Source organism: Podarcis cretensis (genome assembly GCF_951804945.1).
Source record: "Podarcis cretensis genome assembly, chromosome: Z".
NCBI lineage: Eukaryota > Metazoa > Chordata > Lepidosauria > Squamata > Lacertidae > Podarcis > Podarcis cretensis.
Window position 1 is genome coordinate 49,357,498 of NC_137184.1, and position 13,402 is coordinate 49,370,899.

The window sequence follows — 13,402 nt, forward strand, 5'->3', positions numbered from 1 at the left end:
CCTCCCAGAATGTGCTTTTTTGTGGTTCCAGATTTAGTCATGCAGGAGAAAAATCAGACGTGGACAGACATGGGACAGAGGGATGGGATGGAGGGAGAGAGAGAGAGAGAAAAACCCTCCTGAAAATTAATGCTACAAGTTACCTGTTTGGAAACCAGCCAGAAGCTCGGGGAGTCTAGGATGCACATTATTCACTTCACCTAAACACAGCTCACTGTCCTGCGAGAAGGGAGCGGAGGCTGCTTTTGTTTTACAGCTCTCTTGCCATGCTCAAGATTTCTCCAGCCACTTTTAGTCTTCTCTGATGGATCACTCTCTTAGCATGATGGTGCTCAGGCAGCACACAGGAGTTTGAAAGCAGGCAGATTTCATACAGCCTATAGCTCCACCTCACCAACAATCCATATGTGCTTCTCTTGGACCCCTATCTACATTCATTCCCCTTCTTTTGTAAATTCTCACTCGGTTATCTTTCCTGCCCTCTTTCCGCCCATCATATCATCAGAGGCCTGGCGTGCAAGATCTTCCAAACCCAGTCATTGGCAAGGCTGCTGTGATGTCATAGAAGGGCCAGGCAGAGGATATAAGACCAGAGTGCTTGGATGTCCAAGTTGTGGGTGTCATTATTAGAATGTTTTGGGTGGCTAGTAAAAGGGAAGGGATTTTTGTTTTTTTAAAAAAGCAGCATAACCTGTTATGGGGGGATAGAGATTCAGCAAAGCTTTCCCCACTAGCTCCAGTATCAATCTGGGCACACTTTGAAGTGTGTAGAACAAACCTTGAATTCCAATGCCTCCTTTTGATCTTGTTAACAAGGCAAATGGACAGGAAGCGGCAAAATGTGGGGGGGGGGGGGGAACCAACAGATTCCTTCAAATAGTTTAACCAAATGGGCTGAGCTATTAAAATGTGTGTGCTGAAGATTTATTTTCCTTGATGCAACAGCAGCAACAACAAAAGGTTAAAATGGAGCCACTCAATAACTCTGCCACCTGAGTGCCGTATTCCTTGCCGAGGTAGATCTAAATGGTGGCTTGCCCCATAGGGACTTCAAGGGCCGGCCTGCCCATGAGGCAGACTGAGGCACCTACCTCCAAGGGGCACCTCTGCAGGGACACCCCCGCCACAGGAGCCTCCCCATGACTCTGCAGGGAGGGTTCTCATGAAATCTTACTGGAAGCCACAGTCGTTTGACCCCAAGGCCTTAGTGGGGGCAGTGAGGGAGGACACACAGGGAAGGCAGCACTTTCCCCCTTTGCCTCAGGTGGCAAAACGGCATTGGCCACCCCAGAGAGCCTCCATGACGCTTCATCAAATGTCAGCCCCTGTACTGATTTTAAGGAGTCCTTCAGAGTATGTAAAATCTTGTCTATTGGGGAGGTCAGGTCTTTGTCCCTGCTTCCACCTGCTAAACACTGTTATTTTTTCTTTCATGGCAGAAGTTTTTATAAAGGTTTCAAGTTGAGACCAAAGTGTCCACAGTATTGGTATATCCTTTCACTTTCACTTTAAAAACTCCTCCATAATGGGGGCATCCTCTTCCTAGAAATCATGCAGTTGATGTGGATCCCTTGCAAGCCACCGAAGTGTATCTTATGGACAGTATTTGTTACGAAAATTCAGGTGGCATGCTGGAGCAATCAGCAGGGACAGTGCAGGAGGCAGGCTAGCCACGCTTTCGTTTCGAACAGTTATAAATGCTCTGCATGGATTTATTGGGGAGTTTGGTCTTCAATCTGGCTCTATGCCCTAAGAAAAAGAACGGCACTTAATGGAACACCACCAACTCTTTCACTGTTTACAATTCCACCCCACAAAAAACCATGCACATATATACCAGTAACTCAGGATTAACACTTCATGCTCCTCATGAAGCGCACCACGGTCCACAAAGCGTGATCATGCCGTAATAAATGTGTTGCTCTTTACGGTGCCTGAAACTCTTTGTTGCTTCTGCTGTAGCAGAACACAGTTGCAGCTCTGGAAAATATAGTTTGATATATTTCGTCTTGCCAACAGAATTAATGAAGAGCATCAGAATTATGCAAGTTTTATTTTGCCAGCAAAAGGGGGCTTCCCTTCAACATGGGGGCTTCCCCTCCTCTTGTCTGCTGGTTTTTTGGGCTACATAGCTATTTTGATGGTGGGCTGAAAGTTTAGCCATCTGTGGCTGTCGCTTACTGGTTACGGCTGCCATTGGTGTTATGATGGATACTCTGTTGCAACTGTTCTCTGCTTTTGCACTTTAAATGTTGTAAACCAGCTAAAGGGGGTGTTGTGCCATGGGGCAGCCTAAAAATCTAATATAAATAAATACATAAACTGGGGGAGGGGGATAGCCCTGGAACACATAAAAATAAAGCTTAAAATCTTCCTTTTGAAACTTTCTTATCCTTAATTCTAAAAATGCTGGATCACTAGATGGATGTAGGTATAGGCAAACGGATATGGTGGTGGGGGACGGGGGCTGAAGGCAGAAAATCAATGCAAAAAGATTGAATTACAGTACGTGTAATATTCCTCCCATTTTTCTTCTCTTTCTCTCTCTCTCTCTCTCTCTCTCTCTCTCTCTCTCTCTCTCTCTTTAAAGGAAGGAAATCAATTTGCTGTTCTCTTGTCAAAGAAGTGCCAGTAAATTATTACAAGGGGAAGGTTACCATCTGGAAGACATGAAATGAGGCTGAGCAGTGCAAGGGGTGGATTCTAAAAAACAATAGAGAGCACAGATCCTTTTAAGAGGTTTTTTCATATTAAAAAAAACCCACCCAAAACTCTGGTATCTAACTGGAGTGAGGTGAGTGAATTAAGCAAAACTCTGAGGAGATATTACAGGAGGCCCACCAACCATTCACAATGTCTTCATGGGAAATCTAACTGCAATTATGCCTACAGCAAACGGAAGTCACCTATTAACAAGACAGTTGCATGGGAAAAGAAACTCAGCTACCCTTTCCATAAAAGGAATGGGAGAAAGCCCAGGCTCATATTTAAAGACAATTATCTCCTTTTTATCATTTAAACAACCAAGGCCCTCACAACACAAATACCACAGAAATGTGGTATTACACTATATACTATACTATATACTATACACCCTTGTGCAAATTAATTGAAACAATGTAGTTTATTGTACAAAACTCACATATACGTACATTAGTAACGGATATGACCTTTGCTATTTTTAAGCAGCATTTGAACACGGTTTGGCATGGAGTCTACTAGTTTCGAACAGTCACTGTTGGTTTTCGGATCCCTGTACCACACTTGAATCTGCGCCTGAATGAGTTTCTCCATAGTCATACAGTCTACAGCACAGAGGCGACTTTTGCATATAGCCCACAAATTCTCAATGGGATTTACGTCTGGGGAATTCCCTGGCCAATCAAGTACCTGTATTTGCTGCTCTGTCGTGAATTTCTTCACCACTTTCGATGTGGTGCTAGGTCCTGCTGCAATATCCCAGTACCATCAGGACACCTCTTTTCCAGCTCTGGAATAACTCTCTTTTGTAGAACCTCAATATATTATGGTGAGCGCATCATTCCTTCTATTGGCTGCAGGCTCCGACACCATAACGATCAACTGACTTTTTGTGTTTGTTTTCAGTACAGGATTATGAGTAAGATAGAAAATATGCTTTGTTTCAATTAATTTGCACAAGGGTGTAAGCAGAGAAGCATGCAAGTTTCAAGGTTAACAAAAAACCCTTCAGTTGAGTAATGGTAAAGGTACCCCTGACCATTAGGTCCAGTTGTGGATGACTCTGGGGTTGCGGCGCTCATCTCGCTTTATTGGCCGAGGGAGCTGGCGTACAGCTTCCGGGTCATGTGGCCAGCATGACTAAGCCGCTTCTGGCGAACCAGAGCAGCACATGGAAACGCCGTTTACCTTCCCACCAGAGCGGTACCTATTTATCTACTTGCACTTTGACATGCTTTCAAACTGCTAGGTTGGCAGGAGCAGGGACCGAGCAACGGGAGCTCACCCTGTTGCGGGGATTTGAACCGCCGACCTTCTGATCGGCAAGCCCAAGGCTCTGTGGTTTAGACCACAGCGCCACACGCATCCCTCTTGAGTTGAGTAGATTGAAGCAAATACTGGTTCATGCACAACCCCCATAACTTAACTAAGCCAATGCAACTCCGGCCTGTAATTCCTAACAAAATGAATTCTACCATAAATTGGAGTATTCTTTTCAGCTCAAGGAATTTGTTGAGCTTCTATCCCTGGCAGAATAATAACAACACATTGCAAAGTATCTAAGTGGTTTGCAATAAACAATAGATATACAAATACAATAAAATATAAGTGCAGATACAAATTATAAGCACAAACTTTGTGTTGAGATAAAATGTAGTCTCACACTTAGCCGTAGTTTGTTAAACAAACCATGGGTTAACTACAAGTTGTCCTACAGACAGCTGAACAAGTCATGCCTTGTTTCTGCAAAGCTTGGTTTCCTTTCCAGCTGTTCTCGCCTCATGCATTTGTAGCTTGGAGAGTGGGGAGGGCAAATTATGCTTAAGGAATGGTGCTAGGTCCATATGTAAAGACCAAGCCATAGTTAAAGCAAACCAAAATCTGAATGCCAACACAAACTTTGGCTTCAGATCATGATTTGCTGGCAGTAAACAAACCATAGTAAAGTGCAGGATATGCCAAGGTTTAATAAACCATTGTTTAATAAACATGATGTGCTAATCAGGACAATAGGACCCTCGATTCCCCAGTGACAAGTTGAGTTACTGTCCCAGCAACCAGGTCAACCAGTTTATCACCTTTAATCCCAGTATTCCCAGGAATTCAACCAAAATTGAATCACGGTTAAGTCCAGAGACTGAAGAGCCTCCAACTTAAAGAAAGTTATGGGAAGAAATCTAATAGTGGGAGGGGACTAAGGCTGGAAACAGCCAGGGACGAGGGCAGAAAAGAAATGTCTTTGGGAAAAGGGTCTTGGAAGATGCTGGAATGACCATTTATTTAGATGGAGCAACTCCCCTATGAAGAAAGGCTGGAGTGTTCGGGACTTCTTGGTTTACAGGAAAGGTAAGAGGTGACATGGCATGCAGAAAGCAGATAGAGAAATCTTTTCCTCCCTCTCTCTCTCTCCGCACTAGAACTTGTGGGTATCCAATGAAGCTGACGGCTGGAGTATTCAGATCAGATGAAAGAACAGACTTCTTCACACAGCACAGTTATGCTCTTATTGCACATGCCTTGTAGATCCCTATCAGACTTCTAGCAACTTGCCATCCTGAGATTTAAGGTTTGCCACACAGGTAAATGCTTCAGAACACTCACACTCCCTTGTCTATGATAGATTTCATTTCAGAGAGTGCTCAGAGCTTCCAAGGGCGCAGGAGATAGTTTATTAAACTGACAAGGTCTGAAGACATCTCCCTTGCTCAGATGCTCAAGAGGCAGTTGAGCTGTGATGCCAAAGACTCATCTATTTGCTTCTGTTCTTTTGGCAGCAGACTTGCGAAAAACCATTTGTGTTTTCTGCATCATTCATGCATAAAGGCTATACTCTTAAAAAAAAACAAAAAAAACCTATCTATTTGCTATTAACAAAAGCTGCTGATGCACACATCTCCTCTCACACGGTGAGTAGGAAAGAACATTGTGCTGGAAGAGACATCCCATGGGCTCCGTAAGACAATCTGCGCAGCTCTCTCACATGTTTAGAGAACATGACACACAAGGTAAGGTTGAAAGAACAGAGCATGCTTAGAAGCAATACAGTGGCACCTCAGGTTAAGTACTTAATTCGTTCCAGAGGTCCATACTTAGCCTGAAACTGTTCTTAACCTGAAGCACCACTTTAGCCAATGGGGCCTCCTGCTGTTGCCACACCGCCAGAGCACAATTTCTGTTCTCATCCTGAAGCAATGTTCTTAACCTGAAGCAATATTTATGGGTTAACGGAGTCTGTAACCTGAAGCGTATGTAACCCGAGGTACCACTGTACTGGTGTAAAGGGGTTTGCGATACAGCTTTTGTTGAAAAGTTGACAAGTTAAATGAAAATGGCTAGGGGGCCTAAATACTGGGTAAGTTTTGTGTGGTTTTTACTGTGCGTAGCAGACCCTGGAATAAAGTTTCATTTATGTTTTAAGTTATGTTTATAATATTATTTATGTTTCACATTATGTTCCTTGTATGTTACTATAGATGAAATTTATAAAAATATTTATTTTGGGGGTTGAGGGGGAGAAAGCAAAGAGATATGGAGACAATGCAGAGGGCAGTTCCCAGCTTCATAAGAAGACCTGACTTAAAATGAACTGGGGAGGGATAAATAATGGTGAGGGATAGAAACTTGGTGCCTGCTCATATTTACCAATAATTCTTAAGTTTTTAGATGGCAACCCCTGCCCCAGACATTGTAGTACAGATTGTCCCAGCTGACTCATTGTTCCTTGACTATGCTCAGCTTAGACAGACGCCTTGTTCTGTTGATAATTACAGCCTATTACAGATTGAAGACATTGATGGAAGAACAGTAATACATCATGGGGCCAGGGGGCCAGCCACACCCACGCCTCCCAGCTAATGCATCAAACACAAAATTATACCACAGCAAAGATGGGGAGATTAGAATTTAACCTCTAGATAGGAAAGGATTTCGCTTTTATGGAAGGTGTCACTCTCGCAAAAGCGCACAGTTGATGCATGCATTCACATACACCATGCACAGGGTTTCAGGTGTATCAGATGCATCCCAAAGTCTTTTCAGAACTTCCACGCCAGCCTGTGCCCTTGGCTTGCCAGCTGCCTGCCCTTCCTGCCAATCCTGAAGGCATGAGAACCGCTGCTCCAGATCCTGTTGTATTCCTCCTGGACACTTGCCAAGAGAAATGAGCATATGGTAGCTTTGCAGTCATCCATCATCAAGACAGATCACAGCTCCCAAAGAAAGCTGCTTCTCCCAGAGCTAGCACTCAGGCTTAAATCTTTTAAGAAGTGCTGGCGTATGTCCTACACAAAACCTGCACCATTTGGGGCTGGAAAAATATTTCAAATTCCTAGGGGCCTGTGTCCATTTTTGAGGTGCTGGAGCACAGCTTTGTTTTCTGAGTTCTTTCCCCAGCAAAACGCTGAATGAATTCTTCAAATTCCGTTGCATGAGCATCACATTTCAAGCCATCTACAGTGGTACCTTGGGTTACAGATGCTTCGGGTTACAGACACTTCAGGTTACAGACTCTGCTAACCCAGAAATAGTACCTCGGGTTAAGAACTTTTCTTCAGGATGAGAACAGATATCGTGCAGCGGTGGTGTGGTGGCAGTGGGAGGCTCCATTAGCTAAAGTGGTACCTCAGGTTAAGAACAGTTTCAGGTTAAGAACGGACCTCCAGAATGAATTAAATTCTTAACCTGAGGTACCACTGTAATAGACCAGTGGCATGAATCCCATTGAGATTCATCTTCCCCTTGATATAGACACCTTTACAGTGATATCCCCGGGTTACAGACGCTTCAGGTTACAGACTCCGCAAACCCAGAAATAGTACCTCAGGTTAAGAACTTTGCTTCAGGATGAAATCAGAAATTGTGCTCTGGCGGCATGGCGGCAGCAGGAGGCCCCATTAGCTAAAGTGGTACCTCAGGTTAAGAAGAATTTCAGGTTAAGAACGGACCTCCGGAATGAACTAAGTACGTAACCCGAGGTACCACTGTAAATGCATCAAGACAAGCAGTTGGGGGCATTAATTCAGCTCCACTTTAACTATTTTGAAGGAGAGGAAAGGAGCCTCAGTAGTTATATAATGGTGCAATTTACTAATTTGTGTAAAACGCTCGTTCCTGCCTTTAGAGATCTCACCGACAATTACTCATCAGCTTCTCTCTACCTCTGTCTGTCTCCCATACACCTTCTGACAGCTGCTTTCGAGCAGATCGTTTTAGGCCACAGGTCGCAAGTGTGATGCCCTCCAGGTATTGTCAGATTCCATCTCCCAGTAGCTCCAGCCAACATGGCCAATAGCCAGGGATGGTGACAGGAGTTGCAGGTCAACGGCATCTGGAAGGCACTGCTGACAAGCCCTGATTCAAGCTTTCACCAACAAATCCTACAAGAGAACCACCTCTGAGAGGAGAGAAGTGAAGAAAAATATGTGTGAACAGGAAGAACCTTTCTCTGGAGATTAAAAAGAAATAACTACCATTCCATGCTTCCTACATGCACACAAGGTGTCATGATGGCCATACAAGGATCATTAGACAAACACATGGAAGACAAGGCTATAAATGGCAACTAGACCCAACGGCTGTGTTCCACCTCCACTGTCTGAACCAGTGAATGCTCAGCTGTTGGGAATCAGACCTCCTCTCCCCTCAACTGTCCCTTGAGAGGCAGCCATTCCATCAGGCTGCCCCAGTGGGAGAGACAGGAAGCAGAAGGTTCATTGCATCCACTTTTCTGGGGGGCCAGCTCCATCAGGCACACCTGCCCCTGAACTGTGCCAGCTGGTCAGAACAGGAGCAAATCTGTAGAAATTGGTGCCTGAGTTTCCTTTTCCCTCCTTGACTCTTTTTCCTTGTGTGTTGTATATTTATTTATTTGAATGTAAGCCTGCAGGTAGGAAGTGCCTTGTTTTGATTTGATGTAAGCTGCTCCAGGAGCCTTTTCAGCTGAAGGGCAGAGTGCAAATGTTGTAAAACAATAAATAAAATCAGAACTGGAGAGTTGATGGTCGAGCTCAGGGGTTCCTTGTGGGCTTCCTGGAAGCGGTGCATGGTTGTCCACGGTAAGAACAGGATACTGGATGAGATGGGCCATTGGCCTGATCTAGGAGCCTTGTCTGATGTTCTTATAGTTCGTTGTTGTAGTCAGCAGAAGAAGAGTGAGGGCTGGTGCACTGGTCAACCGGTGGAGGTCAAATATTCCACGAAGCTTAGAATGACATTATGTAGGTGACATCTTTCATTACAATGCCCTTTGGTAGGAAGGACCCCTCCCGCTCTCAGCAGTGTACCCAAGCTTCTCATCCTGACTACCTGTGGGAACATCTGCCACATCCAAGCAGAAACGCAAGCTATGGTGGCCACCTAGGAAAGGCCATGTGGAAGCCTGTGGCCCTCCAGATGTTATCAGCCTCCCTCTCCCATCAGCCTCAGAAACTGGAAGCTGCACTTCAGTGACATATGGGGCTACAGGCTCCATATCCCTGCCCTAGGTACAAACCAACAATCTGAATTGAGCCCCCAAACCTAGTAACCAATGTAGGTGCCATAGCATTAGTTAAGGGGTGTGTGTGTGTGTGTGTGTTGTGGCAACAGAAATTACCCAACAGTCTTCAAAGGCAGCCCTATGCGCAGCGCATTGCAGTAATATAACTTGGAAGAGCCCAGGGCATGAATTGCCATGTCCAGGGTTGGCTTGCCCAGTAAAAGAAATAAAGGCAGGACAACGATTAAGCACATTCTGATTTTCAACTGGGAGTCTGACCCCATTCAAAATAGGCCACACACCAGTTGCCTTTAACTGGCAGGTTGAGACCCACTAGTAGGTCACAGCCTGATCCATGCAACAGGAGAAATGAGTCCCCAAATGCATGTTTGGGTTAAAGTGGGTCCTGGGTCTGAAAAGGTTGACGATACCTGCCCTAACCAGCAGCACCTTTTCATCCTATATCAATTTCAGCTTCGGTCTGTCTATCCAGGCCAAACCTGACACCAGTTCAGAACTACAGAATTTAGGTTCAGAGTGGTCTAACATTATTTTTTTAAGTTGTAGCTTGCATATTGCTTGTTCTACTTTTGGGGATGATGCATCCACCTGACAAAAATACCTCCTGCAGCTGTGTTTTCGGTCACAGGAACTTGGGCAGGCACAAACTCCTGAGATGCTGACTAGACTTCCAAGCCAGCGGGGGGGGGGGGGAATGGCTGTTCCTGTCAAAACATGCCAAGGATTCAAGTCACACCTTTCCCACCTAAATAACCAGGTGTGGAGAACCCTACTGAGCCCATCGAGATCAAACACACAGCCCACAAAGCTCCCGAAATTATTTTAGAACTAGGTCACCACTCAACATACATCAGGAGCACGTGAACTTGGTTCACCCAGCCCAATCTGTTCAACACAGCACACTTCCTAGTAAGCACATCCAGGGTTGTGTACATTACTATTTCTTCAATTTATTTGTTGCTTGCACACTAGGAAGCAACTTACAAAACATTAAAAACACTTAGCATAACATTTTATTTTTTATTAACAAAAACAGACCCAATAAAACAGCAGCAAAAACACATCAATAAACAGCAAAATCATCACCATCAGTCAAACATCTGGGAGAAGAGGCGAGTTTTTATCTGGCACCAAAAGGACACTAATGACAGAACCCATAGACAATGGGGAGAACATTCCACAAGTGGGGAGCCACTACTGAAAACGAGCCCCCTCCCTTATCACCATCCTGCAAACCTTTGTTAGAGGATCTCAGGTGAAGATTGAAATGTCCAGATATGTTTATATCAGGAGAGATACTCAGATAGATACTGGGCTTACATTAAATGCCAGTTGAGAGTTAAATAAAGGAGTCTGGATAAAGAATAACGGTCCTTCTGTACAGCATTACATGTTCCAAAATGAACAAGACAGCTTAATGCCACAAAATTAGCTCTCTCGACTGTAGAAATGCTGTTCTATCACATCTACAGGATACCTCTTCCAGATGCCAGAAAAGTAATGCAATTTGAATCGCATCCCAGATCCCTTTGGACATCTGGGTCTGTGATTGGCTCGCTCATGACTTTTCAACGCTCTTTGGAGATGTGGGAGGAGCACCCTGCAGTTACATCTGTACTGAAATATGCAAATCTGGATGGACATCATTTGTAACAGCACAAGGCATTAAAAGTAATTAGCAATCACTTTTAAAATTTCACTTAATTCACGTGCAAACACATATGCAGAGAGAAAAGGAAGATGTTCTGTGTTAACAAAACACAAAAAAGGTCTAAATAAAATAATTGCCTACTGGTTATTTTTTTAAAAAGCAGAAGGGAGGTCCATAGGTTGCTAAATAGGGAAGAAAGATTCAATCAGGATCCAAAAAGGCAAAATTAATGGGAGTGGGGAGTGAGCATTTGGGAGTGATCCAAAAAGGCAAAATTAATGGGAGTGAGCATTAGCTCCACCCACTGATGGGAGCTCAGATACACCTTTAAAAGGTTATTTTACCCACTGCTGTGAGCAGAGCATCTGCTTTGCATGCAGAAGGTCCCGGGTCCAACCCCCAATGGCAACACCAGGAAGGCTGGGAATATTTCCTGTCAGAAACTCTGGAGAGCTACTGCCCATCAGTGTGGATGATACTGACCTAGATGGACTAACGGTCTGTATAAGGCAGTCTCCAGCATCTCCACTGCAAGAGTAGCAGCTGATGGGAAAGACCCTCCCCTGCCCCTGCTCCTGGGGACAGGCTGCCAGTCAGTGGTGGACTAGATGGAGAAATAGGCTGGCAAGGTAAAGAGCAGCAAGGGAGCCATTTCCTATTGCAATCCTCAGCTGGGAGCGAGTGGTGACGAGTGGGAGACCCTCAAGAGAAAACTCAAGAAAGCCCATTGTCTGAATCTGGGGACCAAGGAATCCTTCAGAGAACCGGGCACCAAGCTCATTTTTGCAAGATAGAAACTTGTTAGTTATTTATAGCTGAATTCTTATTGATTGCCTTTTAAGGTGAACTCCTCACAAGAGGCTCCAGAAAATAACCTTGCATATAAACTCGCATTTTCAAGAAAAAAACCCAAATGTTTAAAATGTTTAAAAGTAAGTCCAACACAATATACAGGCCAACAATACGCCATTATAGATTAGTTAAAATCCATTTAAAGCAACTTCTGGTAGCACCATATAATATTTTTTAAAACACTACTCAAAACAATTGGGATTTGGGTTGCAATTTGGGTTTAGATACAGTGGTGCCCCGCAAGACGAAAAACCCGCTAGACGAAAGGGTTTTCCGTTTTTCAAGGCGCTTCGCAAGACGAATTTCCCTATGGGCTTGCTTCGCAAGACGAAAACGTCTTGCGAGTCTTGCAAGTTTTTTCGCTTTCCCCCCCTTTTTCTAAGCCGCTAAGCCGCTAATAGCCGCTAAGCCGCTAATAGCCGCTAAACCGCTAATTGCGCTAATCCACTAATAGGGGTGCTTCGCTAGACAAAGTGACTCGCGGAACGGATTATTTTCGTCTTGCGAGGCACCACTGTATTTGTCACCTGTGTCTGCATTAAAAGTTTTGTTGATTTTATATTTGTTTTTAATGAAGATTGTTTATATATGCCTGTGTGTAGCTTTTAATGGATTGTGGGCTTTAGCTGTTTACTATCTCCAATAGTAAACCTATGGACTGTGCTCTGGTCCTTGGGGTCATGAAGAGTCGGACACAACTAAATGACTAAACAACAATATCTTCAATATTATGTTTACGCTGCTTGCAAAACTTTTTCATTTGAGTGATCTACATTTTCTAAATGAATAAAAAGATTTAGGAATCTAAAATGCCCCTTTAACCTCTCCTGAAACCATATTACTTGGAGGAGGGTCCCACTACCCAAAAGGCCCTGCCTTGATGGCAGGTGCAGAAGCACAGCCTCCAAAGCTGATCTCAGAGCATGGGCAGGTTTGTATGGCCAATGGAACTCCTTCAGATAGCCTGGCTCAAAACTATTAAGTGTTGTGGGGGTGGGCATGTTGCCCTCCAGAAGTGGTTAGACCACAATTCCCATCATCCCTGATCACTGGCTACAATAGCTGAGGCTGATGGGAGTGGGAATCCTGTCTTCCACATGCAGCTGCCTTTCCAACCCAGAGCTGACTTGCATTTTCATCTGCTCATACAACTGGTATAAAATTGGTGCTGTGCATGCCTAACACCCGGCTAACACCTGAGTGTTCACATTTTGCACAACAGGAAGTGGCTAAACCATCTGCAAAGGCAGCCCCTCACAAAGTGCCTTACAGTAGCCTAAGGACTTGAGTTATCCTTGGCGGTCACTAGTCTAGTGCAAAGGTAACATAGAGGCTAGGCCCTCCCTCCCTAGATAGGGTCCTTGTTGGTGTACCAACCTCAGCGGTTAAAAGGCAGTCTCTGCCACCTCTGCAAGTAACCCAGGGGAACCTGCAGAATTGGTCCTGTAGGAGGAGGGAACCGCCATCCAAAACTGGTTGCAAACCACAACTGAGACTGGCTGGACCAGTGGTTCTCAAAGGGTGTGGCACACCAGACAACCACTATTTGCACAGCTTCCTGCAAACACCCCCAACCCCCATGCATCCAACATGCTACTTCTTTTAAAAGAGAGTTTCAGATACAGATGGAGTCTTCTCCACAGCATGTTAACTTCACCATTTCCATGTAAAGCTGCAGCGATCTACATGAGTTAATTTGAGTG

The 13,402-nt window shown here is 44.5% G+C and overlaps 1 protein-coding gene across 1 annotated transcript in view; it reads right to left on the reverse strand.

Moving 5' to 3' along the window:
* Positions 1–13,402, reverse strand: part of HS6ST2 (heparan sulfate 6-O-sulfotransferase 2) — a 144,361-nt gene that overhangs the window by 112,090 nt on the left and 18,869 nt on the right. The gene's annotated exons all lie outside the window — the stretch shown is intronic.